This window comes from Pinus tabuliformis, chromosome 2_1, assembly GCF_031772625.1.
Source record: "Pinus tabuliformis cultivar Carrire ecotype Pingquan chromosome 2_1, CPIR1, whole genome shotgun sequence".
NCBI classification, from domain to species: Eukaryota; Viridiplantae; Streptophyta; class Pinopsida; order Pinales; family Pinaceae; genus Pinus; species Pinus tabuliformis.
The window spans coordinates 197,185,773-197,212,151 of record NC_142299.1 but is presented as its reverse complement, the minus strand read 5'-3'; the positions used below and the strand labels follow the sequence as shown (position 1 = coordinate 197,212,151).

Here is a 26,379-nt window from a genome sequence, read left to right as displayed (position 1 = left end):
TCAATGCGCCGCGCCTTCTCTCATTTTGTTGTCCTCGTCATTTTTTTCTCCTCTATATCACACCCTGCTGTGTCTATCAAAGTTAGGGTTGGTTCTGTGGAAGATGTCTTCTGCACACCGCCAAGACCATATAGAGTATGAGCAGCAACACTTGTATGTGCTTCTATCTTGCTATCATATAGTTCCCGTGATGACCAATCCATTATAAGCTGGTGCATACGATATTGAACTGTAAGCATACACATTACTTCATTCTCATACAAGTCTGCAAGTCGTGCGAAGAGTGTCCTTCCTAACCCCTTTTTCTCTGCTTCAACACTTTGCACAGTTGGCGGCAGTTGAAGATGGTCTCCTGCAAGTATACATCTAGATCCCTTAAGTATAGCAATCCAGCAAGCCACCTCAAGTGCTTGGGCAGCCTCATCAATGATGACCAAGTCAAATACCATTCCATCAAGTTGCCGAGATAGAGCACCCGTCAGCGTTGTTAGTACAACATCTGAATTCTTGAGCACATCTGGCACAACTTGCTTTTTGTCTTTGCCTCTCCTCTTTGGCAAGATTGCGGAGTTCTTTCATAATGTCCCTTCTGCTACTCCTGTCTTTAGTTTTCAGAAGCTTGTTGTTCATAAGCTTCATTTCTTTCTTCACATCATTTGCAAGAGCACTGTTATCAACACGCATAACCTGAGAATCAAGGGCACTCTCTAATGCTTGTGGAAGAGGTCATGCAGGGTGCCCCAACCTCACTAGTTTTACTCTATAATTAGCAAGCCTCTCCACAATATTGTCAACAACAACATTAGGTGCAGCACACGCAAGAACCTTGGATCCACGCTTCATTTCCTGTAGTATTATTTCCATCATAACTGTGGTCTTTCCAGTTCCAGGTGGCCCATGTAACAGAAACACACTGCCTCAATTTAAATCCTTTGAAACAACAGCCTTCTCATTGGCAACCTTTTCTAGATGAAGGGGAGAATTTAATCCATCTTCTAGTATATCATCAAATGCTCCTTTAGCTTTTGCATTTTCAAGAGATGAATCTTCCCATGTTTGTGGAGGCAATTCATAGTTTCAATTTATGTTATATGGGTAATATCGAAGTCTGCTCTATTTAGTGTCCTGCTTGATTAAAACAATGACTCTTCTGTTGATTCTTTGCAGGGATAGGAGCTGCTCAAGCTGCTGCGATTGAAGAGCTGTACAACTTTGAAACACTTTGACAAATTACATATTTATTACAAAAACACATATGATGATTTCTTCTTCAAAACAGGGTTTTGAAGAAGAATCAATATCGCATTATTGACGATGACATTCCTGAAATACAAAACTTACTGAACCTCCCTCTGGCCTGCAAGCATTATTTCACACTTCTGGAGACAAAACCCTAGACTCAAGAATTAAAGTGATTCTTTTTGACAAAAATGGCATTTGATGACTGCATATGATGATAAATGAACCTTGGTGAATTTGACTCTGACAGATGACTGACAAGACTGAGTCTAACAGGATGGAGATATTTCATGGGAGCTCATGATGACTTGAGAAGAAGTTCTAGAGGATGAAGACTTCATGTTATGGTGGTATTGGATTATGTTATTTGTTAAGGAGCTAAGGTCATATTTAGACTTGACTTTAATGCGGTATGGGATGCATGCCTTGGACACAATATAGGATGTCTTCGTAAGGAGTGACTTGATGGATGCGATACAAATGAGACACCTTTGAGTTGCATGCAATTGCGACGATGGAGGTGCCTTGGTGGGAGCACTTAGGCATGGGTTGAGTTGATGAGACACCAATTTTTTATGGACATGGACACTGTTGGTTTATGACCATGGGAAACACATGGACGAGACGATGAGGCAAGGGTAAAATTGCCACTTTAACAACATTAATGGGAAACATATCGTAGATGAGATGGATTTGTCTTCATGGACCTGGATATGGCACATTTCATGTTGATTGAAGGATTGATGCATAAATATGGGAATAGTTCTTGATCGAATTGAATATGTGACAGAATGTTGTAGAACCAACCAATGATGGCATGGGGAGGTGAAGTCTCATGATTTGAACATGACAATTAGAGTGATCACCCAAATAGTTTCAGTTATGAGTCCTAGAAGTGTGTTGAGATATGTTGGAGTTGAGTTGGAGTATGGCGGAAATAGTTCATGTGATGATGACATACAATGGATTGACATGATATACATTGCAGCAATACCATGTGGCCAAGTTGGAGGGAGAAACCTTCCATGAGTTGAGGTAGTATGGAGAATTATGACGAGTTGTGACTAATGATTGTGGATTGAGGAGTCTTAACCACATAGAGTCATGAGCCTTAATGGAAGTTTATGCAATGGAGGCAGAGAGTTCATGTAGCAAGGACAATTGACATTAGAGCTGGTGACACTTTGTGATAGTTTGACTCAACAATGGAGTTTTCTAAGATGGTGTTGTCATGGGAGACAAACCTTTTAAAGTGGGGAAGGATGTCAGGGCGCTGAGTTGGCACTACGATCAATGGACATGCGTGATTTTCCATGAACATGTGGAGAGGTGAAAACCTGAACCGAATTGGGAGAGCGCACGTTCATCACTTATAGTAGTGACACAATGGGTGCACCTGCACCATGGGGCACCCGGGCAAGGGCGATGTGGCTAGGTCATGATGGAAGGTGGGGTCACCAAGCGATAGCATGTGAAACGAAGGAATGAATGATGATGAGTGATGGGGTGGTGTGTGCACTAAGTCATGTCCGCCCACAAGGGGTGCCCGACTGCCCACCGACAGATTAGCTTGGGTGCACTCACCTATGGAAGGGGCATTCACTAACACCATGAAAGGTCATTCGAGGCATTCAAACATAATAACAGGGCATTCAACAAGTTGGAAGGTCATATGGGCCAGGGGCGTCGACCACTTGAGAAGAGCGTATAAGTAGAATGAAGGGGTCATTCGTTCAGGGCATATTGGAATAAGAAAGTCAATCAAAAGTAGAAACGACAAAAATAAGGAATCCACACCTAAGGCAAAATAAGGACGAAGTGCTGGGCAATGAATAGAATGGGGTTCACCGAGCGAGGTGAGCGAGTTGTTTGTATTCGGTGGAGGAATTCAGGGTTTTTGGTAGAGGTTGAGTTGGAGTCACAACAGTTGCATGACAAGCAGAGGCTGAGTTGGAGTAACGACAGGCCAAGTTGAAGTCACGACAACTGCATGATGGGAACAGGCTGAGTTGGAGTAATGACAAACTGAATTGAAGTCATGATAGTTGCATGATAGGTAGAGGCCGAGTTGGAGTAACGACATGTCGAATTGAAGTCACGACAGTTTCATGACTGGGCAGAAGTTGCACTAGGGTAATGACAGGCTGTGAAAATTGGGTAAAACAGGTTGATGAGTTGCTAATACAACCAAGCAGCTGCCACAAACTTGTAAAATTCTAAACTTTGTAAAATTATTGCAGAAGATTGATTTTATACATTTGGGGAAAACTGTTGGGAGTTGCCCCCTCCCATTTATATATTGTTTTATTTATGATATCACATGATTGTATTACTATTATGTTTATTGGATGGATAACGTACATTGGTGAAGTAGATGTAATATCAATTGAAGTAAAGTTAATTCCACAGCATAAATGAGTAAGAGAACACTTGAACAAATAATTATCTAAGTGTTGGAAGTTAGGCATAGTTTGGGTGGAATAACTTAAGAAAAAGTGAAAAATCGTCAGTGCCACACAACGCCCACAAGAGATATTAAGGCATCATTATGTGGGATCGTGATAGATACGGTGTCTTTTCCACTTACGAGTCTCACTTTTTTTTAAATTGGCTTAGCTGCGGTGCTACAAATCAATTTGAAGACTATGAATATAAAAATCTAGTGTTGACTCACGACAGTGGCTACGACCCCTTGTCAATATGTCAAGAGACTCTGCTAGCTTGTGCTCATTCACATACACATGGGAAGAAACAACTTTCAATTCTTGTCGTGGCTTGAAGTTTTGGACTTTAGTCGTGACTTATTGCTCACATGGTGTTGTTCTACAAACTATGGTTGTAGACTCTCAAGATCCTCTAGCTCTGACCTCAACTCTAAAACCAATTTGATGAAAAATAAGAGGAGGAAAAGCACAAAATTGACACACAAAAATAATATGAGTTACTACTCTTCTTCACATATGACTATCCATAGAACTACAACTCTTGGATTTCACATAAACTTGATTTTATTTGACTTGATTACATTGAAACCAACATGGGGTATTTATGATTTTTAGCTAATGACTCACTCAAAATAAATTCAACATGCAAACACACGCTATATTTTACTTTTCCCAAACTAAGACTAAATTCGAACTAACTCGCACTTGACTCAATTAACTCACACTCTAACTCTGGACTGAACTTAACTCAACTTATCTCTTCATGCATCACCAGACTTAGATCTTGCTAGATATTCATGCATGAGTACTTACTATTTCCAAAACACATAATAATTCAAAGGGAAGCATATTTTTACTTTTTTGAAAATGTATTTAATAAAAATAATATTTGAAATTTTAACGTTTTTCTTACAATAGATAAATACAAGTTGTAGAACTCTTGCAAAGAATTATGCTAATGCGTTCAACATAATATTGAAAAAACATTGACTGCATTTTACTTCTAAAGTTGTCTCAATCACTAGAAAATCTTAAGATCAAACTCAAGGGGAAATAAACTCATTTTATTAGTCTAGAAGGCAAAAGATAAACTTTAGATTGTTTACCAAGTGAAGTTGTTGAATGAATGTTGAATTGATGAGAATGGTGATTTCTCTACACTTCTCCACACTTCCGCATTATAGACATGGACATGTGGGTCGATATGACTTTGAGTTCACATTTAGAGTGTTTTATTTAAATCCTTGACCATTCTTCAAAATAGGCACACAGAATAGCGATATCCTAGGAGCAACCCATAAAATACTACTCTATGAGTGATGAAATATGAATATGAATGGTGAAATGAGACTCTTTAGTTGGCTAAGTAATATTATTTGAAGAAAAAAAATCCAAATTCTGTAATGCAAGCCTAAATTCAACATTCTAGTAATATCAAGTTCCATGGGCAAACCCTTAATTATCTCCTTTAGAATACATGGTAAGGGAATTTTCATCCCATAATAATTACCTCACCATATCCATGAAAACCCAATACATAAGCTATAATGCAAGATCAAAAGGATTGGCAAGGATAAGTAACAAGAGTGAGGTCAAATTGGTAGAGGCTAAGCAAGAAATTGGTAGAGTTAATCTACACCTAATGGTAGTCGCTCTCTTTATGGGAAATGTCGTACAATAAACTTTATAGGTCTGCCTTATCAATGCCAACATGCATAATAGAGCTCATAAAAGGCTCATATCAATATGGCAAGCTGAAGAAGTTATTTTTGAAATAAACTTATCAATGAAGGATTGATTATGTTATGTACATACATTTTTATCCAATGGCGTGGCAGTACTGAGTGGCCCAACCAGGGTTGGAATTTGGATTCCTCTTTACCCATCATAGAATCTTTTTTTTGGCGTTTAGGTCTTTATGCTTCCCTTCAAGAGTTTTGTTTTGATAATAATTTAACCTTTCATCAATAAAGGTTTTATTAAAAATTACCCTTCAATAACACATTTATGTTAAAAAATTTCACATATTTATCATAAGAAAAAAAACCAAAATAACCATAACACACAAATGAATTATTTAAATATGAATCTTGATTTCAAATTGTATGGAAAACTCACAATAAAATCTCAATAAATCTGAAATGAAGTGTCCTTAACCTAGACATGCCATAGCCTTTGTATATATGACATATGACTAAGGAGATCTTATGGGACATATAAGATGACCAAGAAAGTAAAACTATAAGATGGGATATATTCTACGTCCTCTCCATGATCATAATCAAATGGAATCAATGTGTTTTAATATTTCATAAGTGGAAGTAGATGTTGTTCTTCATGAGCCAGATCTTTTAGAGCTTTTAAGTGATATGTTGGGATACTGGGTGCTGACTGTAATTGAAGCAACACTTTCATTGTTCCATAGGTGACAGTGTGAGATAAGATATCTTTCATGAGCGAGTTGTGAGTTGGTGACATTGTTACAGGCCCCTAACCCATACAATCCGATAAGGGTGGGTAGCCAATACACTCAAGGAGAGAAATGGAAGCATGAAAAATTGTGGTTCAAATTAATTATGACAAGGAAGAAGTTTTCTAATTTTTTCTATATAGGTTCGATGATGCACTAGCACACTCATGGATTGATTGTTTCTTTCATTCATGTGGGAATTTTAATTATGTTTTCATAAGAGATAGATGCATATTCATTGGATTTAAAGGAAACTATTTGGACTTGGATTCCAATCCAATTTTCCCTTATCAAATGAATGAATTATAAGTTATTGAATGACATTCCTTCCAACGAGTATCAAATATGTATGTTTTTCCCCTTGTCCCAAAAGTGAACTAGTGAATGTCTAATTCAATTCAACAAAAGTTGGTGTTGATGTTGAATTCAATTAAAGTGCAATATAAAAGTGTAATATAACAATTGACAGTGCAATATAACTAATGCAAATGGTAACAAATAATACATACATAAATTCCTTATTTCTTCATTAGGTTTTAAGGTTATAACTACAAGAATAGAATAAGCAAGAGTTTGTGTTTAAAGCACATCTGATAATGAAAACTCTTCAAATTTAAAAGTTAAGCTTTGTAATAACAGATATGTTTGAGTTCCAAAGTTTTGTAGCAGTAGATTTGTTCATATTTAAGAATTATACTAGACAAAGATTAAAAATTAATGTTTATTAGTTCACAATACCATTTTTTTCTTATTATATTACTTCATCTATTCCTTGTTGGAAGTGAAGGGAAACTTCAGCTAATGGAAAGGTGTTAGATAAGGTATTTGGAAGTGAAGGAAAATTTCAACTAATGGAAAGGGGTTAGATAAGGTATCAATAACGTTTTGCTAAAAAAAAATAAGATATAAAAGATACTTTCTACACCCTTCAAAACACATCATCCAAAATGGTCATCTAAAAATTGTAAACTTATTTTACTTTCAAAATAGCCTCTCATGCCTCTCATGGAAATTTTTCTAGTCAAATTCCAACCCTCTACCAAACCTCTCACAAACATTTTTCCATCAAATTCCAACCCTCTGCCAACAACGTGAGAAACTTTTCTTTAATTGTTCTTTCATAAACTTGTAAACATTTTTCGTTCTTTCGACAGTGGTTGAGGAGACTTGGCGACAATCCACAAACACAATTTTTGCTTCAATTCAACATCAATCCTAGCAGCCAATAGAGTCCAACGAACTATACAAAATAAGTGATGTTGATATCATCTCCCTCTCATTTCAATGTGTGGAGTGAGGAGAAGAGAAAACAAAAACAGTGGAAAACCACTTTGCACACGGAAAAGTGCACTGCCAATACAGAATTGTAGAAATTAATTATGGAACAAAGTAAACAATTTGAGACATTCGTTAATTATTCACGGTCCTTGTCCTTGTTATTCCAAAAATAAGACGACTGTCAACGTAAAGGAATAAAATATGATTTTATGGAAAATTGTAATCACTTAGTGACAAGCCAAGGAGTTCCATTATACAATTTTAAGCACATCACCTATAAAGTCATTATATGGAAGTTAACTTGGCGGCTTTAGCTTTCATTTCATGGTGATATGAAAAAGTAGTTGATATATTCTTGGATTTAATTGTAATCCACATTGTGCTGAGAGGAGAAAATAGAAAATACTACCCAAGCACATTGCACTTGGTAGACAAGAAAACCCACTACCACTTTGACTCACCAAAGTTGCCTGAGACTGACTTTGATCGATTTTTTAAATTTTCGCTTCTACAATTAAAACCAAGTTTAAATTATTAATTTTCGAAAGCTTCAAGAATACTAATAATTGTAATAAAGTTAATATCTAATATATATTATGAATGCTTTATGGTGTTGTGTTAAAAATCGATGTTTGAATTAATAAAAAAAAAGCCATTGGTTAGCTCTACGACAGAGAATCTGAACCAGGAGAGTCTGGCTCCACATAATGCTCTACATTGTCCATGTACATCACACATTATATATTAATCATAGATTTATGGAAGCTAGAATCATAACCTAAGAAATAGAAACTAATTCCTATCTTGAGGTCTCGTGAACCAACTCTCACTATTCTAGGATATTCTCCATTATCTCTAACACTCCCCCTTAATGGAGAAGAGGTTCACAAATATGCCTAACATCTCCCTAAACATTTCAAACTTAATTTTTCCAAGAGGCTGAGTGAAAATGTATGCAACATTATCACATGTATTACAATATACAAGATCGATTTCTTTTGATTTCACTTTCTCCCTAACAAAGTGGAATTGTGTGTCAATGTGTTTCATTTTCTAGTGAAACATCAAATTATTAGCAAGTTTGATTGAACTTTGATTTTCGCATTTTATTGTTGTTGCATCTCTCTGTTCTTCCTTGACATCCTGGAGAAGTCTCTGCAACCAAATTACCTCACACATTGCTGCACACATGGCTTGATACTCTGCTTCTGCTGAAGAAAAGGAAATTGTGTTATGTTTCTTACTGCTCCATGTAATCACCCCAGATCCAATGCTGAACGCATAGCCTATTATGGATCTGTGATCGTCTACATTTCCAACTTAGTCAAAATATGTAAATCCTGCCAATCTAACATCAAAGGAATCAATATAAATAATACCATAGTCTATAGTTCCTTGTAGATACCTTAACACACATTTTTTTGCATTCCAATAACTTTCAAGTGGTTTAGACATGTATTGACTTAGCACACTAACTACATAAGCCAAATCTAGTGTAGTAGTGGTTAGGTGGATTATGTTCCCAACCAGTTGTCTATAAAGTGTTGCATCTACCTCTTTAGATCCATCCTCACTCTGAAGTTTAATGTTATGTTGTAATGGTACTGCTACAGCCTTACAATGACCCATCCTAAATCTTTCTAGAAGACCTTTGACATACTTACCCTAGGACAAATTTTTTTTGTCCTGAATCTCTCCAAATCTCAAGACCCAAACAATATCTTAATCCACCAAGGTATTTCATTTCGAACACTTGTGACATTTGTTGCTTGATTTCTTTGATTAGAGCAATAACATCACATGTAATAATTAAATCATATACATACAAAGAAATCAACACTATGCGCCCTTGTTCATCTTTAATGGCATACATATTAGGGTCGTTTTTACTTCTCTTTTAGCCAAGTTACAGAAAAAATGAATCAATCTTTTCATACCACGACCTGGTTTCTTGATTTAGTCCATCAAGAGCTATCTTTGATCCATAGACTAAATTTTATTTCCCTTTCTAGACAAACCCCTTGGGTTTCTCTAAATAAACCTCCTCTTGCAATTCTCCATTTAAAAATGCATACTTTACATCTAGTTGGTGAATCATCCAATGTTTCTTAGTAGCTCAAGTAATTAATATTCTGATGGTATTTAGTTTAGCTATAGGGGCAAAGGTTTCTTCATAGTCAATGCCTTGTTTTTGTGAATACCCCTTTGCTACCAATATAGATTTTAATTTATCTATGGTTCCATTTGCATTAATATTTGGTTTATATAACCATTTACAACCAATTCTTTATTTCCCTCTAGGAAGTTCAACCAGCTCCCAAGTGTTGTTCCTAATTATAGATTCATATTCCTGTTCCATAGTTGTTTTCCATTCACTACATTCATTTGCTTCCTTTTAACTAGAAGGTTCAACAACACTCATCATACTAGTTATAAGAGTATTTTCCCTGTATCTAGTAGGAAATTGAGTCTGCCTACCCGATCTTCTAAGCGTTGGTGTAGCTTTTGATCTATTCTGAGTTTCCTTTGTTGGACTTGGCTTGACTGCTAAATTTGAATTCTCTTCTTCTGCCTTTGTCTGTTGATCCTGGTTATTTCCTGTTTCTTCAGTTTCTTCTACCAAGAATGGAATATCCCATTCCTCATTATGCTTATCAAATTTTTCATGATCCTTCTCATGGAATATGACATCTCTACTAATGAAAATCTTGTGAGTAGAGGGATTAAATAATCTATAAGCTTTATATTGTGAACAATACCCTATAAAGGTATAGCTGACAGCTTTTGAATCGAGTTTTCTTCTGTCTTCCTTTGGAGTATGGGAAAATGCTTTAGACCCAAACACTCTTAAATGTTTTACTATAGGTTTAAATCCATATAATGCTTCATAAGGTGTTTTAAACTCAAGAATCTTTGTAGGACTCCTATTTTTCAAGTAAACTGTAGTATTCAATGCTTCAACCCAAAAACCATTCGAAAGATCCTTACCTTTGAACATGCTCCTAGCACATTCTACCAATGTTCTATTCTTTCTTTTCATTACTCCATTCTGTTGATGTTTATGGGGTACTGTGAATTGTTGTAATATCACATGGTCTTTACAATACTTGATAAGCTCATCCTTCCTGTATTTTCCCCTTGATCGGAGTGGAGAATTTTTATATGCTTCCTTGTTTGCTTTTCAATCATGTTTTTGAATTACTTAAAGTACTCAAATGTGTGACTTTTCTTACTCAAAAAATATACCCAAGAAAACTTTGTGTAGTCATCAATAAACAGTAAAAAATACAATGCACCTCCTAATGACTTTGTTTGCATGGGTCCACAAAGATCTGTGTTCACTAATTCAAGTATGTCTCTCTATTTCTTCTCTACTTAAACAGGGAATTCCTCTCTATGCATATTTCCTAATGTACACGCATCACAATCATTATGCACTTGTTTTAACATAGGAAGATCTCTTATGATTTCTTTCTTCTAAAGTAACAACAAATCATTGTAGTTGATATGACCAAATATCTGATGCCATATCTCTTTTGTAGTCAAATGCGTTATTGTCAAAGCTAGAACTGGTATCGGTCATAAATCCAATTTGTACAGAACTCCTGTTCGAATTCGTGTAGCAATAGTCTTCATGCCATCTAACAGATCATTAATATAATAGTTAGATTTAAAAAATTCAACTTTAAGATCTTGATTTGTAATCATGGATACATAAATCAAGTTCTTTGTTACACTGGGCACATACATGACATTATGAATTTGTCTTGCAGTACCATTAGGTAAAATGATAGAAAATTTTCCACACCCTTTGATATAATGACTTCTATCATCACCTAGGTAGATTTGTGCTCCGTCGTTGATTTCTTTAAAATATTCGGACCATTGTTTTTTCCCTGTCATATGTGTTGATGCTCCCAAATCTACATACCAGATGTCTGCATCAACATTCTCATCAAAGTTTGCCATGAACAATCTGAAGTTCTTCTCATGATTATCATTTGCGAGACGACCTGCATGTCGTTTTTGCTTCTATTGTTGTTCATGATATTTATTCTTCCTACAATCCTTAGTGATATGACTAATCTTTCCAAAATAAAAACATTTAATTTCAAATTTGTTTCCATTCGGATGCATACCTTGAGTCTTATTTGGTCTTTTCTATGAGTTTCCTCCATTTTGTTGTTGTGAATTTCCTTTTCCTTTGAAGAAGTTCTTTTTCACCATCAACACAAGATCCACACTCTGGGGCTTCAGAGTCAATCTCCTTTCTTCTTCTTGCATTAATATACCTATCAGTTCTTCAAACTTTCGGATTTTCTCTCTCGCATTTATCCCAGTGATAAACATTTGGTAGTCATCGGTCACACCATTCATGGTAATGGTTACTAGATCTGTATCTGCAACTCTTTTTCCAATGTCTACCAATTTGTTCTTTAGATCTTTGATCCTCGCTATGAAGGAAGCAACTGTTTCATTTTCCTCCATCTTCAGGGATAAGATCTTGCTCTTTAGGAATGAAAGACGATTTGTATTCCCGATCTCATACAAATCCTTCAAAATTCCCCAAATTTCGCTTGCTGATTTACATTCTCTGATATGTGGTATGATGCAGTATTTAATTGACATCTTCAGTAGCATCCTTGCTTTATCTTCTCTCTTCTCCCAGTCTAGGATTAATGATGATCTAGCTGCTGGCTTCTACTCATCCCCATTTGCAATCATCCAAGCACTCTACACTTCTAGCAGAGTCTGCATCTTGAATTTCCAATTTGCATAATTGGATCCATTGAGTTTGTTATTCTCATTCAAGTATGCTTCAATCATTTGATTATTCATCTTGGCAATTAAAATTAGAATCGACAGGTAAAAAGAAATATGTTAGATCTACCCTAGATCTATGTTAAAGACAGAAATTGTTGATCTCCATGAGTCTGATTTCTGGTATTTTCAGTAGCCTATAGTGCTAGCTGATCCCTTGCAGTCTACGCACCCTCTTGACGCGGCCTCCAGGAAAGTCTCCACCACACTGCACGCTCTCCACGGTAGTCCTATGAGGAACCACATATAGGGTCGTCGCAACCTTCTCTTAACAAACCTCAGCCTCCACACAACCTTCTCTCTGCAACGACCGCCAAGGCGCAGCCCCCTTTTTTTGTTTGCACGCTCGATGTGATTAGCCAACACAGATTCACGACGGTCGGCGCCATTATCCAACATGGATTCGCGATAGTCATCCAAAATACTAATGCGGGAAGTCTCACATTGGGATTGACAAGATTTTCCCCCTAAACCACGTGACAATTTTGCGTCAGTCATGCCGGGCAAATCCTTCACTCAACATATAGGTTCCTTGACCCTGCAACTCTGATACCATGTTAAAAGGTGATGTTTGAATTAATAAAAAAAAGCCACTGGTCAGATCTACAACAGAGAGTCTGAACCAGGAGAGTCTGGCTCTGCAAAATGCTCTACATTGTCCATGTACATCACACATTATATAGTAATCATATATTTAGGGAAGTTAGAACCATAACCTAAGAAATAGAAACTAATTCCTATCTTGAGGTCTCGTGAACCAACTCTCACTATTCTTGGATATTCTCCATTATCTCTAACAGAGGTGGACTGTCAAAGTTATTTATTTATTTTTTAATTTGGGGTAGTAGTGTTGGAATCAATTTTTTTATGGTGGAAATAAATTCAACATCATCAAAAATTCCTGAAATGGCCAAAATTTTGAAATATGACAACTGTAACCTAAATTGACAAAAATCCCTGTCCAATTTAATCAAAATCTTGCTAAATTTCCATAATTTTCAAAACAAATTTAGTAGCCGATAAAACTATGGCCATTAATATATCCCATACAGAAAAAATAAAAAACTATTACATGTAAATGCCACGTGGTTCACAACTGTGATCTAACCCATGATGCATGGTCATGGTGTGATAAGTATTTCGATGGGCATGGAATTAATGTAATGTGGGAGTGTTTAAATCTTGCTAAGGAAAAAAGAGGGTGCAAGTGGAGCTTGCAGAAAATTTGTTATCATAACTTAAATTGCATTCATTCATTGATTCAGTGGGCGTGCCTTACAAATTAGTTCCATCCCCGAGAAAATCTCTCCCATACACCATAATTAAATTAAAATTCTAATAACACTATTCCAAAATTGATAACTTATAAACATAAAATATAAAATTATTATAAGTTTCGTCTATATGTAATTGTATAATTGAATACTTTCCCCATTCTAATCTCTAAGATAATAAGATAATATATATAGTTAGTGAATATCCCATAAATTTTCTTGAGAAATGCTTGAGTACAACAAATAACATTATAATAAATAAAATATATCTATATTCCCGAGAAATACTTGAGTACAACAAACAACATTATAATAAATAAAATATATCTATCTTTTTGAGAAATACTTGAGTACAATAAATAACATTACAATAAATAAAATATATCCATATGTATGTTTAGCCAGCCTAGATCTATTTTAACACTGGATCTATCAAGCGTCAAGAGGGATCAAATCTCTCTAGGTGCAAACCTATTTTTTGAGTGTAAAACCTGAGGAAAGGTTTGCACCTCAAAAGATTTGATCCTTCTCATCGCTTGAGAGATCCGGTGTTAAGATGGATCTAGGCTAGTTTCAGTCGTGTGCAGTCATGCAAAATTTTCTGAACATCTAATTATTTTGATATTTTGATAATTTTAAATATGTTAAATATGTCTACGATTAATTTGTTCAATTTAATTTAAAATTTCCTTAGTTACCTCAGTTTGTTGAGATGAGAGAGACTGTTAGTAACTTCACTGATAAAAAATGATGAAATAAAAATTTTGACTCCAGAGTGTCAATGTAACAATTTTGATTGATAGAAAATGTGAATAGTAAGAATATAGTCAATTACAAACAATCTTATTGCGATCAATATGAAACTATTTTCTTTTATTGTTCCTATTGTCACACCTCTTGGTTTTTCCATTTTCTCATATCAATCATATAAAAAGAGTAGTTGAAATCACAGGCCATTCAAATATTTAACTCAGGATACTATAGTAAACAACATACCTTGTCTCTATTGCTTTCCAATATTAATAGTAGTTTTATCCAAATTCAATCATTGTGACTTATGGAGTGTTAAACCCCAAATAATTTTCAATTGTAGTTATTTTCTATTACCCCGTTTGAATGCAAAGTAATTAACAATGTCGAACGATGGAAAATGGGAATAATAAGAATGTATCCAATTATAAATAGTTTATAGCTTCAAGAAGAAAACATTTTGGGTAATAAAACATCTTATTTAGGATGAAAATTCAAGTATTATATTTATGGTTGAATTACTGCAATGCATAAGTCAATGCACGTCATGAATAATTTTTATGTGCTTACACTGAGAGAGTGTGTATGTTTTGGGGATGAGAAGGAGAGAAAAGGGGAGATAGAGATATAGATGGGGGAGATGGAATAAGAGAGAGAGAGGAAGAGATATAGATATGGAGAGAGAGATGATAGAGAGAGAGAAAAGGGGAAGAGAGAGAGGGAGGGGAAAGGGAGGAAGGGAGAGAGAGATAGATAGATATGGAGAAAGAGTGTCCATTTTTAGGGGGCGAGATAGAGAGATAGAGAAGGAGAGACAATGGGAGATAGAGATATAGATGGAGAAGGTAGTGATGTGCTTACACTGAAATCAATGCACACTATTAATCTAATTACATTTAAATTAATGTACATCATACATCTAGTTGCATCAAATTAGAAATCAAAATCTACACTAAAATCAATGTATCTAGTGCAAACAACCAAATAGGATTAGAAATAAACATCTATACTGAAAGCAATGCATCTAGTGCAAGCAATCAAATAGGATTAGAAATCAATATCTATGCTGAAACCAATGCATCTAATGCAAGCAATCAAATATGAGTAGAAATCAACATCTATGCTAAAACCAATCATCTAGTGTAAGGTATTAAATAGGATTAGAAATCAAAATCTACAGTGAAATCAATGCATCTAGTGCAAGTGATCAAATAGGATTAGAAATCAATATCTACACTGAAACTAATGCATCTTGTGCAAGAAATCAAATAGGAGTAGAAATCAACATCGACACTGAAATCAATGCATCTAGTGTAAGGTATTAAATAGGATTATAAATCGACATCTACACTGAAATCAATGCATATAGTGCATGTGATCAAATATGATTAGAAATCAACAACTACATTGAAATCAATACATCTATTTTAGTGAAAATCCAAAATATTCATGACTTTCTAGATCTAACTTCTATGTTTGTATTTGTCTTTATGTGTCTCTTTCTTCTTCCCTCTCTCTCCACCTTCCATTCTGTGTCTATATCCGTCCCCCTCTCCTTCTCTCTCTTCCCCTCCCTCTCTCCCTCATCTCTCTCTATCTTTCTCTCCCTCCCTTTCTCCATATTTCTCTTCTTCCCTATCTCCCCCTACCATCTATATCTATACCTCTCTCCATCTCTCCTTATTTGTCTCTCTATTTTAGTCCCCTAAGCACATGTCATGTTCTTTCTCTCTCTCTCCCCATATCTATCTATCTATGTACCTATCTGTCTCTCCCTTTTCCTTTCCCTCTCTATCTCTTCCCCTTCTCTCTCTCTCTCTCTGCCCCCTCCATCGACATATCTATCCCCCATCTTTCTCTATTCCTCCCTTCCTCTTTTTTCCTCTCTCTTCTACCCTCTCCCCTGCCCCATCGATATGTCTATCTCCCCTTGTCTCTCCTTCTCACCGCCAAAAACTACACACTCTCTCTCCATATCTATCTATCCCTCTCTCCCTCCCTCTTCCTCTCCCTATCTCTCCTCACCTTCTCTCTCTCTCTCTCTTCCTCACTGACTCTCCATCTCTTCCTTACCACTCCCTCTCCACCTTTCTCTCTCTATGCCTTTCTTCCCCTTCCAACTCCATCTCTCTCTTCTCTCACCCAAGTCCTCTCTCTTTTTCCTTCCTTTCTCTCCCCTTCTCTCCCACCCCCCTCTGTCTCTCCCCCCATCATACACACTCTCTCTCTACACCCTCCAAATTTGTCACTATCTCCCTCCCTCCCTCATTCTCTCTCTCCCCCTATCTCCCTCTCCATATCTATGTCCCTCTGTCTCTCTCTTCCCCTTCTTTCCCTAGCTTTATTGTCTCATTTTCTCTCTCTTCCTCGTCTCCTCTCTCCCTCATTCCATCTTCATCTCTCCCTCGTTACCTCCTCTCTATCTCCACCTCTATCTCTCAATGTATTTTTTCTTCACTCCCTCTCTTTCCCCCTCCAAATCCATCTCTCTCTCCCTCTCTCCTCCTCCTCTCTCTCTTCCTTTCTCTATCTCACTATCTCTCCCATCTCTATGTGTCTCTCCCCCATTCTATTCCCCCTTACATCTCACTCTCTTTCTTAAATATGATCCCACTGTATTGTATTTAAGAATGTATATAAAAAAAACATAATTGGTTGTAAAGTATTAAACCTATATTTTGGATCAATCATGTTAAAGAAAATACGATAATAAAAAGCTTAAAAGAATGATGCACTATCTTTCGTCTATCATTGTTAATAACTTTGCTTTCTCACTTCGCTTGTATCCTTGGTTAAGATGCATCTATCATGGTTTTTTATAACATTATTTATATGATATAAATTTCACATAGGTATACATAAAAGTATTCTCATTTTTTAATTTATTAAAACCTCCATTTAATCTCTATGGGAATATTGTTAGTAGTCATGAGGATGGAGGGTTTAGATGTACCTCAAAATTAATTATAACATTTTTTCTCTTAGATTTAATTAAAAAATGTTATAACATTAAATTAAAATAAAGTATTTGTAAAATATTTTGATTTTAAAATAAGTTATGGTTTTTGGCCATGTGGTATTGATAAGGCATAATATTTTCCCATGGTATTGTAACAAAATAATTAAAAGCCTAGATCCATAACATAATACTCAAAAGTCTAGATGGCCCATGGTATTGATAAACCATGGTAGCAGTGCATGGTATTATGATTTTCTTCGCTCCTCTCCCTCTCTATTTTTCTCTTGTGGGTATGGTCCATGGTATTGTATAACAACCTACTTAGAAGTTAATAATATCCATGGTAAATATTCATGACTAAAATCCTTGTCATTGTAAATATTAAGTTTATATCCGTTTATTAATTAAATTTATAAATGGAACATATCTATATTAATTATTACAAATATATTGATTACAATTGAACCGACATTACAAATGTTTACTTGTATTACATCTACACATGTGCATGTTTACTTACATTACATCTACATATGTGCCCCATACTAGGGTGTAGAGGGACTCTTGGCACAAAAAATGTTACCCAATATTTATAACCACCCCAACCTAATAAACAATGGGAATGCATGCAGGGAATACTAATTAAAATGTAAAATTATTAAATTTTACTTAATATTTGGCCTCACACCTCACCCTAAATATTACATTCTATTCAATATTTCCCCTCACTCCTACTAATTTTATAGTTGAGTTTGTCTACTTTTAAATTACAAATATAAAGAAAACTTATAATCAGAAGTGGTCCCGTTGAGGGGAAATATTGGGTAAAATGTAATATTATAGTATTAAATTTTATCCGATACAACTTAGTAAAAAGTGAATGGAAGTAGGAAAAAATATTAGATAAAATGTAATAATTACATTTTTCCTAATATTTCCCCACCTCTAATATTTTTCCTAATAAAAAAGTTTTACAGAAGATACACCATTTTCTACGACTAATTATGTATCTAAATATAACATCAAACTAACATGAATATAGGGTATTTTAATCCCCCTGAAATAGATTAGATTCCAAAGGAATCACATCAATCAAAAACATGGATTTTTAAAACCATGAGTCAATATCATGAGTCATTTTTTTTTATAGGTTTTTAATTTTTTAATTTTGTTATTTTAATTTTCTTTTCACCAAGTTACAATGTTTATATTATTTATTTACGCATCTCTACCATATTTTAATGTTATTTTGACCTAGCCAAAATATTAACATTATATTACTTTACTTCATACATTTCTAGCAAACTATAGACATTAGATCTAGGCTCAATGAAGAAATTACATATATCCCTCATATTAAAAATAATTTTTAAAAAATTGTTTTATCTAATTATATAAAGTTTGATGTAAAATAAAAGTGAAAATTCAAGTATTTAAAAATAGTTGACATTGATTTTTAAAGTAACATTAACTTTACCCACAACATCTCTTGCATATACATATATTAAAGTAGTGTTACCCACAACATCTTTTGCTTATAAATATATTTTAGAGTAACATTAACTTTACCCACTACATCTCTTGCGCACATATATATATAATATAACATTAAGTGATAACATTTCTCTCAGGTGAGCTGTAGAGCGCAATTACACTTTCACTATTTAATCTGTTTTAATCTAGTATATCTAATGATAATAATAACTCACTATTTGATCTGTTTTAATCTGTTTTAATCTAGTATCTCTAATGATAATAATAACTCACTATTAAAGAAATCATAAGTTAACCCTTAACCTTGTCAGAGAGATTTGCCCCTCATGTGATTATTTAATTACACTGATAGGCATGATTCCCTATTAAAATGGATAAGTTAATCACTTTCTTAATTAATTTTTTTTATCAGATATCAATGGATGAAATTAACTACAGTAACTTTCTTACAAGTCTATAACATATAGTTAAACCATACTTAAATTAATTTTTTACACAGCATGATAAAAGCTTCACTGTAACTATTATTTATAGACACGTATAAGAATTAGAACAAATTATGTACACATATAAAGATTAGGACAAATAAAATTTAAAAAAATAAATAATGAACACATGCATGATCATTTCATTTGGTTACGTTAACTGAACGACGCGCGCATCTAATATGAACAACCGAGCTATGATTTTCCTCAAGTTTGTTAAACATGCATCTTAAAACGTAAGACTATTCAACTGTTTGCCAAATGTTTTCTCCATTAATTTAACAATTACACGACCCGTCACACTAATCAGAACGTCATGGCTTCAATCTGCCGGACCTGCTCAAGAATCAAACGTTTCAGACAATAGTGCCATTGTTCTCTGCTCCGGCGTTCTTTTCATTTGGTTACATTAACCTAACGACACGTGGATCGAAGATGAACAACCGAGCGATGGAGTCGGTGCGATGGGAATTAAGGTTAAGCTAGCGATTTAAATTTTAAATTTATGTTGCCGACCATTTAATTATCTGAGCAGGCCTTCTTGGTTAAAACGGTCATCATGAATGCGTCTGTTATATATGGAACATAACAAAGAAACTACATCTTCATGTTCCTTCATTCTGTTCCTACTGTTATCGATCTCAGCTTATCGATTATTTTTTTGAGTGACCAGCTCCAGATCTCAAGGTTTATAGGTAATTTGTCTCAGCTTATTTGATTTACATATAGTGCCATTGCGTTTATGGTAAATACATTTCTATATCTTCATCAGTGCGTCTGATAACATAATAGGTTTTGTCTGATAACAGGGCATCAAACCCTGTTCAATAAGCAGCAGCAACATAATCTTTACACGGAGAGAGATTGATAGATGTATTTAATTGTCTCCTCATGCCCTCTTCTCCTCATGGATGAATTAATTTAGGTATATTTCTCCTAACCGGTTAGATTTGCTGGTTTGGACAGATTTATTTGTTTACCTAAATTTAATGCATAGATCGACCTTTATATATAAATTTATTGGCCTCAACTTCATGTTCGACTCGCTGTTCTTGAATGAGTTAAGTCCGAAGGGATTATCGCTAATCGCTATCGTCGATCGCAATATGCCACTTTATAATATGCTGCCTCCACTTTATAATACACCGCTCCCATGGTGCTTTGTTATTATGAGTCCGGACCCGATATAACCTAACCCAAAACTTTGGTGCATAAATTTTCATGTCCGTTATATCGATCCCCTTAATGGTTTTGCGCAGTTTGTCTGTGTAAGAGGCTTTCGGCGATACAACAGACAATATACATAGGGCTCAGGACTCATGCTGTGGTGGAGCCATTTATGATTTCTGCCCATAGACATTTGAGCAAACTGCACCCACTTCACAAGTCGCTCATCCCTCACTTTCGCAACACTTTTTCGCAAGTTGTGGTATGCCAAATTTGTTGAATTGCCTTTCCAGCAGGAATGCAAGAAGCTTTTCCTTGTTCATCTACCGGAGAAAGAATATTTTTCAGCCCCCAGAAATCTGAATCTGGTCGCTGTTGCACTTTTTGGGCTCTATGATAATGTGCAGGGACATCGCTTGGTCATAATAGGTGCCAAGATATGAATGCTTACAAGGTCTACAATTCTTACAGTGTGTTCATTGTTCTGGAATTAAACAAAATTGGGTTACTTGCAAGTTGCCTATTTAATGCTACGATTTCTGTCTTTTAGTCCATAATACATATACTAATGCTACAGTACTTTCTTGCAGAATTACGGTCCGCTTATCTCAGCTATTTCGCTGCAAGGTTCACGTTTAACATGGTTAAGGATGAACTCCAATGAGTATTGGTTCTATCAATAAATTTTTGAGGGCTGCTTTGTTCAGGGATAACACACTTTGTAACATGGTTGAATGAAGTCTCGACTAAAATAATTGATTCATTAATTTTTTTCGAGTCTTCTTGCATCTTGAATATCTGGCTTTAGTTATTGAAGCTTTTATCACAGGTCGGGATTTTCGTAACCCTATCTGAGTTCGTTCCATGGATCTTGGAATGGACGTTTATATTTCAGAAGACTATGTACAAAGTCGCTACAAGAGAAAATTATCGATGCAGAATCGAGATGGTGGGAACGATATTAAGGTCATGGACGAGAAAAAAGTGTTGCCACCGGCCTATAAGAATATCGCTGGTAGTAGTCGTAAGAGCGTTGCAGCTTGCAGCAAATTCAAGGAGGGCATACTTTCCAATTTTTTCATTTCATGAACTCTTGCCCCAAAATTAGCAATCTCAGTTATACCTGCTGCTATGAGAAGTCAAGAAAACTTCCTACGTTTCAATGACTCTCAATGAGTGATACGCATCTCTTTTATTGCTTTCGTTTAGATTCTGTTATATTGCATTAGTTTCAATCGTTTTTTAGTTTTGCACTGTATAAGCAGCACTGTTGCACTGCAGCGGTTTCAATTGTTTCTTAGTTGATACTGTAAAGCAGTATTGATTCGTTTAGATTAGATAGACTAGGAAGCCTTAACTATTATATTGTTTATGCTATTCGGTAAGCTGACTTGTGTAATAAATTAATTGGCATGATCCTGTAAAGCTACAATCGCCTGCAAATTCTACACATTTATTAATACGAAGTTTCAAGAATATTTCTTTATGATTTTTGCTGATGCTAGAGATGGTTTTTGAATTTGGGCAATTTGGTTCTCAAGTTTTTGAATTTGGGCAATTTGGTTTCTGAATTTGGGTAATTTGGTTCTCAAGTTTCTGAATTTGGGCAGTTTGGTTCTCAATGCTCATAAGGGGCATTGTTTTTTGTTTTTTTGTTTTTTATACTTTTTATGGATGCATTTTTTTTACTAAATCAAAACTTCTTTTAAGTTTATTTATTAATTTGAAAACAACTCTTTAATGCAAGCTTAAATTATAAGAGCTATTTAAAATTGAAGTTTCATATGTTTGATGAAAGATAAAATGGTTTTATATATCATACCATTTTAGATCCATTTTAATTCTTGTTGAGATCAAATTTTTAGATAAAATTACCTCATAACAATATTTTTAACCATGGATATTCACTCCAATGTGACCATAGATATTATTACTTGCAAATAGTCTTTGTTACAATATCATGGCTCATACCACATGCCCAAAAACCATCTATCATTTTACAATTAAAATATTTTATTTGAATTTAATTTATAATATATTTTTAATTAAATCTAAAAGAAAAAGATTATAATTACATTTGAGATATATCTAAACTCTCTGTCACATTAAGATACATAAAATATAAATAGTTGTTATAAATCAGTGTTACTTTATAAAATAAAATAATAATATTGTAATCATATTTAAATTCCACTAATAAACACATAAAAACTTAATACTTACCATATAAAAATAACTATATTTAAATTCCATTAATAAACACATAAAATCTTAATACTTACAATATAAAGATAATTTCAACCGTGGATATTCACCACCACATTAGCATGGATATTATTAACTTTGTTACAGTACCATGGGCTAATACCATGGTTCATCAATATCACATGCCCAAAAACCATCTCTAATTTCACAATCAAAATATGTTATAAACATGTCCATATTTGTGAAATAGTAATTTTGAAGCTTACTTTTAAAAAATTTATAGTTTCACCAAACATAAATTTTAGAATGTAAAGTGGGAAAGAACAATAAAACGTTATAAATATACATGGTTTTGAAAGAGTAGAAAAACATTAAAAAATTTGATGTAAATTGGAAAATAAAAACACATCATAAATATATAGATTCCAAGTTGTAATTATAACACATAAAATTTTGAAATATTATATTAATTTTGTCTTTATTAAAGATATAAATGTTAAAATAAGAAGTGTATATTAAAATTAATCAGAAAATTATCAAATTATCCATGTTCATTGTGAAACAACAAATTTTGAAATGTAAATGTAAAACTTATTTTTATTAAACATAGAAATTTTAAAATGTAAGTGGAAAATAAAAAGAAAACATCAATTAATAAATGATAAGTATCTATTTTTGAAAAATATTAAATATTGAAATATAATTCTAAAATTTATCTTGGTTGAACATTAAATTCTTAAAATGTAAAGTAGATTAAATTTAATTTGAGCAATTATAGATATCAATACTAGTGAATGAGTAAGCTTTGAAATATATTTGTTAAATAATAATTTTTGAAATGCAATTCTAAAAAAAATCAAAATATGAAATAGATTAAAAGAATAAATTGAAATAGATGATGAATATAATTATAAAAATAAATTATGCATTCAATTATAGATTTACAATATTAATATTCATAACATTTAATTAACAATATTAAACTTATTAATGAAATTAATGTTATTATTATAAATAATATCATCAGAATTTAATATTAAAAATAATATTAATATTTTTAATGTACAATCTTATCTATTATTATTATTTTAATTTATTAATATTATTGATATTATATTAATTAATTAATATAATATATCATCAACATTAATAATATTAAATATTAATATTATTTATAAATGTTAGACATTAGGCTTTTCTAATCCATATTGTAAATGAGAGTGTTTTTCGAATCAATCACATTATTAGGATTTGGTCAACATTTTGAACCAACTAGTGTGGATGAACCACATTAGTTGGTTCGAAATGTCGACCAAATCCTAATAATGTGATTAATCGGAAAAGTACTCTCATTTATTTATAAATATTAATTTTAATATTAATTATTAATATTAATATTAATTCATATGTGTTGGACACCTAATCCTAAAGGGTTAGTGTGGAAGCCGAAAAGACTAAGCAGTCCAAGAGACCTTGGGATCTGAAACCCAAGAGTCACATAATGTATTATAAATGTAAATCATTTGTCAATAAAAATTGTACTCACTAATTTATCTTTTCTATTGTTTTTAGGATCCATGTGTGTTTAACATGGTATCAGAGCCATGATGTGTGGCCTGTGTAGTTTTGTGCAACTGGTCTGAACACTGGCCTTTGTCATTCTGACTTGAGCACTAAATTTAGCTACTTACCGCGGAGTCCCACTTCTTGACCAGATAGTGAAGGTCAAAAGAAAATTGGCGTTTTAACCTTTTTAAAGGCTCTGTAAATTTTGGCATGCGACAAATCACCGTAATTTCTTCGCAGTACTTGCATTCCGTTAGCCGTTGCATATTTTGAGGTCGGGATTGCATTGCACAGAATTAAGTATGATGTCCGAAGATCGATTGTACTGTAATAATGCTGAGCTGTAGACGTTGCAGTCGACATATACACGTTTGGCACCGATTTTAGCGTTGCAGAGCTTGAAGATTCATATTTCTGCTGGATATATACAGACGGGCAGAGCGGAAGGCAGAACATACCACCGGAACCCCACAAATTGCCACATGTATGTATTTTATTCCGGCTGTAGATGGAGCTGGAAGCGGTGTGAGCGAAACCCAGTCCGTCATCCGCGGTAACATGTCTCCCCAATTTTACTTGTTGATATCCAAGTGATTGGAGGTTGGGGAAGCGTACTCCAGGCAAAAGGAAGAAAAGGATTCCACACCGAAAGCATGAAACGTTCATTGCCACGCGTGCAATCATGAAACGTTCATTGTACACATAACGCTCCATTTGATGAATATCCCGTCAGAACGCTGGTATCAGAACGCTGGTGTCAGAACGCCTCTTGTACACATAACGCTCCATTTGAAAATCACAACTTAGCTTCGTCGACCTCTCTATAGAAGAACAAATCAACCATGATGTCCCATTTATGACCAGGAAGGATGGTTCCTCGCATCTACAAAACCACTCTTGCAAGCATCCAAAACAGGCATCCAATGCTATGTCTTCTCTTGTTGTTGGCAGTGAGGATCAACAAACGAGGTTCGTTAAATGAAATCTGCATCTGATTTGTAAACATTCCAGGAGTGTGCTTGCGGGCTATTGCATATGCTCCAGTGTATTGTGATCCAGCGTATCTCCTCGCTTCTACCCTCTATCGATATTTCATTAAGAGAAAACGCAGCGGAGGAAAATAGCGACAGCTGCATCAAGCATCACAAACCAGCATTGTTTTGAACATATAGCAAGACCATGAAGGCCATGACCTGCGTCAAGCATTTGATGTGGATCTGAGACAGCGAGGAGTTGCGTGAGATCCGACAGCGCACTCCCGGACCTAGGTAACGTATTCTTCTCTTAGTTTTCTCAAGAAGATATGTTGACCATATGTGTTTAGCTGGGTGTTAATTCTTTTCCCTCTGGCACGCATTCTGAATCTGATAAAATTGTGTCCACCTGGTTTATTATTACTTCCAGTCTCTTCGCATATCCAGAAAAACGCCGCGCGCAATCCCGTGGGATTCCACTCGATCCCCTGACGACCTCATTCAGCAGCCGCAGCACCGTCGAGACCTGACCCTGTGACCTGTCTCCTGACATACTCCTAGACATCACTTCTCTCTATTAGAGTTCTGAATTCCATGAATACAAATTTCCAGCCACAGTAATCTCTTCTCCGCTCATTCGAATTACCGCATAATTGTTTCTCAATTAAAATATCTGCTGCAACTGTGGCTGAAGTTACAGGCCACGAATGTCAAAGGCGAGGGTTTGCAGGGTACTGAGGTTCCGCCATCGATTCCTGTAAAGTGCAAATGTAAACGCTGGCCGCCTTCAGCTCTCAACTCGAAAAGTCCAGCATTCAGCTTGACGCTTCGCCTCCTTTTCCGGTCGTGTGCTCTAAAGGAGTCAAAGGGTTCCCTTCATTCTACATTGGTTGATGCAATTCGGCCACATTTACCAACTTTGCGCAATAGTCCTTTTGGCAAGCGAATTCTTTCACGTAACAATTTGAAAAAGTAACCTGTATACATGTCATTTTGGAGACTCGTGGTTTTATAGAATACAGCTCTGGCACCCAACGTTCTCATCAGTGCGCCACATTTTGTAGACTGTAGATTATTTTCTTTTTATTGCCGTGTAAAATCAAGTATTGAATGTGTAGCGTCGTAATAAGATCTTGTGGCTAGCAAGAGAACTGTATTTGTTGTTTAGATTGGAGGGTAACGAGTGCCTGTATCGGCTCACAGTTGTACACCGAATCAAATCAGTAATTGTTTCATGAGGAAGTGTCATTTGC

At 34.8% G+C, this 26,379-nt stretch overlaps 1 pseudogene; it reads right to left on the bottom strand.

The window, feature by feature from the left end:
* Positions 1–24,866, bottom strand: LOC149199392 (uncharacterized; annotated as a pseudogene).
* Between the last annotated feature and the right edge of the window lie 1,513 nt (positions 24,867–26,379).